The sequence below is a fragment of the Triticum dicoccoides genome, chromosome 5A (genome assembly GCF_002162155.2).
Source record: "Triticum dicoccoides isolate Atlit2015 ecotype Zavitan chromosome 5A, WEW_v2.0, whole genome shotgun sequence".
Lineage (NCBI taxonomy): Eukaryota > Viridiplantae > Streptophyta > Magnoliopsida > Poales > Poaceae > Triticum > Triticum dicoccoides.
Genome location: NC_041388.1, coordinates 271,971,970 through 271,977,387, shown reverse-complemented (window position 1 = coordinate 271,977,387; position 5,418 = coordinate 271,971,970).

Here is a 5,418-nt window from a genome sequence, read left to right as displayed (position 1 = left end):
CCGGCCCGGGACTCTTCTGGCCCAACTCTTTTACTCCGGGGTCTTCTTTTGGTCCATAAAAAATCGTCAAAAATTGGCACATCAATTGGACTCTGTTTGGTATTCCTTTTCTGCAAAACTCAAAAACAAGGAAAAACAAAAACTGGCATTGGGCTCTAGGTTAATAGGTTAGTCCCAAAAATCATATAAAATAGCATATAAATGCATATAAAACATCCAAGGTTGATAATATAATAGCATGGAACAATAAAAAATTATAGATATGTTGGAGACATATCAAGCATCCCCAAGCTTAATTCCTGCTCGTCCTCAAGTAGGTAAATGATAGAGCCAAATTTTTGATGTGTAATGCTACCTATCATAATTATCAATGTAATTTTCTTTATTGTGGCAAGAATATTCAGATCCATAAGATTCAAGACAAAAGTTTAATATTGACATAAAAATAGTAATACTTCAAGCATACTAACCAAGCAATTATGTCTTATCAAAATAACATAGCCAAAGAAAGCTTATCCCTACAAAATCATATAGTTTGGCCATGCTTCATTTTCGTCACACAAAATGCTCCCATCATGCACAACCCCGATGATAAGCCGAGCAATTGGTTCATACTTTTTAACGCGCTTCAGCCTTTTCAACCCTTACGCAATACATGAGAGCAAGCCATGGACATAGCACTATGGGTGGAATAGAGTATGATGATAGGGTTTATGTGAGAAGACAAAAAGGAGAAAGTCTCACATTGACGCGGCTAATCAATGGGCTATGGAGATGCCCACCGATTGATGTCAATGCAAGGAGTAGGGATTGCCATGCAACGGATGCACTAGAGCTATAAATATATGAAAGCTCATCAAAGAAATTAAGTGGGTGTGCATCCAGCTTGCTTGCTCATGAAGACCTAGGGCATTTGAGGAAGCCCATCATTGGAATATACAAGCCAAGTTCTATAATGAAAGATTCCCACTTGTATATGACAGTGACAACATAGGAGACTCTCTATCATGAAGATCATGGTGCTTACTTTAAAGCACAAGTGCGGTAAAAGGATAGTAGCATTGCCTCTTCTCTCTTTTTCTCTCATTTTTTTTTGTTTTTTGGGCCTTCTTTTTTGTGGCCTCTTTTTTTTTGTCCAGAGTCTCATCCCGACTTGTGGGGGAATCATAGTCTCCATCATCCTTTCCTCGCATGGGACAATGCTCTAATAATGATGACCATCACACTTTTATTTACTTACAACTCAAGAATTACAACTCGATACTTAGAACAAAATATGACTCTATATGAATGCCTCCGGCGGTGTACCGGGATGTGTAATGAATCAAGAGTGGCATGTATGAAAAATTAAGCATGGTGGCTTTGCCACAAATACGATGTCAACTACATGATCATGCAAAACAATATGACAATGATGGAGCATGTCATAATAAACGGAACGGTGGAAAGTTGCATGTCAATATATCTCGGAATAGCTATGAAAATGCCATATTATGTAGGTATGGTGGCTCTTTTGAGGAAGATATAAGGAGGTTTATGTGTGATCGTATCACGGGGTTTGGATGCACCAGCGAAGTTTGCACCAACTCTCAAGGCGGGAGAGGGCAATGCACGGTACCGAAGAGGCTAGCAATGATAGAAGGGTGAGAGTGCGTAATATCCATGGACTCACATTAGTCATAAAGAACTCATATACTTATTGCAAAAGTTTATTAGCCCTCAAAGCAAAGTACTACTACGCATGCCCCTAGGGGGATAGATTGGTAGGAAAAGACCATCGCTCGTCCCCGACAACCACTCATAAGGAAAGCAATCAAAGAACACCCCATGCTTCAAATTTGTCACACAATGTTTACCATACGTGCATGCTACGGGACTTGCCAACCTAAACACAAGTATTTCTCAATTTCACAATTACCAAACTAGCACAACTCTAATATTATCACCTTTATATCTCAAAACAATAATCAAGTATCAAACTTCTCATAGTATTCAATTCACTTTATATGAAAGTTTTTTATTATATCCCTCTTGGATGTCCATCATATTAGGACTAAATTCATAACCAAAGCAATTACCATGCTGCTTAGGACTCTCAAAATAATATAACTGAAGCATGAGAGTTCATCTATTTCTTCAAAATAAAACTACCATCGTGCTCTAAAAAGATATAAATGAAGCGCTAGAGCAAATGACAAACTACTCCAAAAGATATAAGTGAAGATCAATGAGTAGTCGAATAATTGTGCAACTATGTGAAGACTCTCTAACATTTAATAATTTCATATCTTGGTATTTTATTCAAACAGCAAGCAAAAAATAAAATAAAATGACGCTCCAAGCAAAACGCATACCATGTGGTGAATAAAAACATAGCTCCAAGTAAAGTTACCGATGAACGAAGACGAAAGAGGGGAGGCCTTCCGGGGCATCCCCAAGCTTAGGCTCTTGGTTGTCCTTGAATATTACCTTGGGGTGCCTTGGGCATTCCCAAGCTTATGCTCTTGCCACTCCTTATTCCATAGTCCATTGAATCTTTACCCAAAACTTGAAAACTTCACAACACAAAACTTAACAGAAAACTCGTAAGCTCCGTTAGTATAAGAAAATAAATCGCCACTTATGTACTGTTGTGAACTCATTCTAAATTCATATTGGTGTAATATATACTGTATTCCAACTCATTTATGGTTCATACCCTCCGATACTACTCATAGATTCATCAAAAAAAGCAAACAACACATAGAAAACAGAATCTATCAAAAACAGAACAGTCTGTAGTAATCTGGATCAAACGTATACTTATGGAACCCCAAAAATTCTAAAATAAATTGCTTGACGCGAGGAATTTACCTATTAATAATATGCAAAAATAATCAACCTAATCTCACTCTTCAGTAAAAAATGGCAGCAAATCTCGTGAGCACTAAAGTTTCTATTTTTTACAGCAAGATCACAAAGACTTTCCCCAAGTCTTCCCAAAGGTTCTACTTGGCACAAACACTAATCAAAACATAAAAACTCAATCATAACAGAGGCTAGATAAATTATTTATTACTAAACAGGAACAAAAATCAAGGAACAAAAAAAGAAGTTGGGTTGCCTCCCAACAAGCGCTACCGTTTAACGCCCCTAGCTAGGCATGATGATTTCAATGATGCTCACATAAAAGATAAGAACTGAAACATAAAGAGAGCATCATGAAAAATATGACTAGCACATTTAAGTCTAACCCACTTCCTATGCATAGGGATTTTGTGAGCAAACAACTTGTGGGAACAAGAATCAACTTGCATAGGAAGGTAAAACAAGCAAATCTTCAAGATTTTCAACACATAGAGATGAAACTTGATATTATTGCAATTCCTACAAGCATATATTCCTCCCTCATAATAATTTCCAGTAGCATCATGAATGAATTCAACAATATAACCATCACATAAAACATTCTTTTCATGATCTACAAGCATAGAAAATTTACTACTCTCCACATAAGCAAGATTTTTCTCATTCGGAATAGTGGGAGTATCATAAGAAACTCGAATACTATAAATTGTTTCCACATTAAAAGAGTAATGTTCAGAAAAAGGGTAATCATAATCATGACAAGTTTTATAAATACAATCATCACTACTTTTTATAGCATAAGTTTCATCACAATAATCATCATAAGTAGCAACTTTGTTCTCATCATAATCAATTGAAACCTCTTCCAAGATAGTGGAATCATTACTAAATTAAGTCATGACCTCTCCAAATCCACTTTCATAATTATCACAATAAGATTCAACACCCTCCAAAATAGTGGGATCGTTACTTACTAAAGTTGACACTCTTCCAAACCCACTTTCATCAATATAATCATCATAAATAGGAGGCATGCTATCATCATAATAAATTTGCTCATCAAGACTTGGGGGACAACAAATATCATCTTCATCAAACATAGCTTCCCCAAGCTTGTGACTTTGCATATCATTAGCATCATGGATATTCAAAGAATTCATACTAACAATATTGCAATCATGCTCATCATTCAAAGACTTAGTGCCAAACATTCTAATGCATTCTTCTTCTAACACTTGGGCACAATTATCGGAATCCTTATTTTCATGAAAGATATTAAAAGGATGAAGCATATGAGGTACCCTCAATTCCTTTTTTTGTAGTTTTCTTTTATAAACTAAACTAGTGATAAAACAAGAAACAAAAAGATTCGATTGCAAGATCTAAAGATATACCTTCAAGCGCTAACCTCCTCGGCAATGGCGCCAGAAAAGAGCTTGATGTCTACTACACAACCTTCTTCTTGTAGACGTTGTTGGGCCTCCAAGGGCAGAGGTTTGTAGGACAGTAGAAAATTTCCCTCAAGTGGATGACCTAAGGTTCATCAATCCGTGGGAGGCGTAGGATGAAGATGGTCTCTCTCAAACAACCCTGCAACCAAATAACAAAGAGTCTCTTGTGTCCCCAACACACCCAATACAATGGTAAATTGTATAGGTGCACTAGTTCGGTGAAGAGATGGTGATACAAGTACAATATGGATGGTAGATATGGGTATTTATAATCTGAAAACATAAAAACAGTAAGGTAGCAAGTGGTCAAAGTGAGCATAAACGGTATTGCAATGCTAGGAAACAAGGCCTAGGGTTCGTACTTTCACTAGTGCAAGTTCTCTCAACAATAATAACATAATTGGATCATATAAAAATCCCTCAACATGCAACAAAGAGTCACTCCAAAGTCACTGATAGTGGAGAACAAATGAAGAGATTATTGTAGGGTACAAAACCACCTCAAAGTTATCCTTTCTAATCGATCTATTCAAGAGTCCGTAGTAAAATAACACAAAGCTATTCTTTCCGTTCAATCTATCATAGAGTTCGTACTAGAATAACACCTTTAGACACAAATCAACCAAAACCCTAATGTCACCTAGATACTCCAATGTCACCTCAAGTATCCGTGGGTATTATTATACGATATGCATCACACAATCTCAGATTCATCTATTCAACCAACACAAAGAACTTCAAAGAGTGCCCCAAAGTTTCTACCGGAGAGTCAAGAAGAAAACATGTGCCAACCCCTATGCATAAGTTCACGAGGTCACGAAACTCGCAAGTTGATCATCAAAACATACATCAAGTGGATCATGTGATATCCCATTGTCACCACAGATAAGCACATGCAAGACATACATCAAGTATTCTCAAATCCTTAAAGACTCAATCCGATAAGATAACTTCAAAGGGAAAACTCAATCCATCACAAGAGAGTAGAGGGGGATAAACATCATAAGATCCAACTATAATAGAAAAGTCCGCGATACATTAAGATTGTGTCGGCTCACACTACACCACAACACTAATGCAAAGGCAGGTAATCTGCCAGGAGAAAGCCATTAAAAGGGCA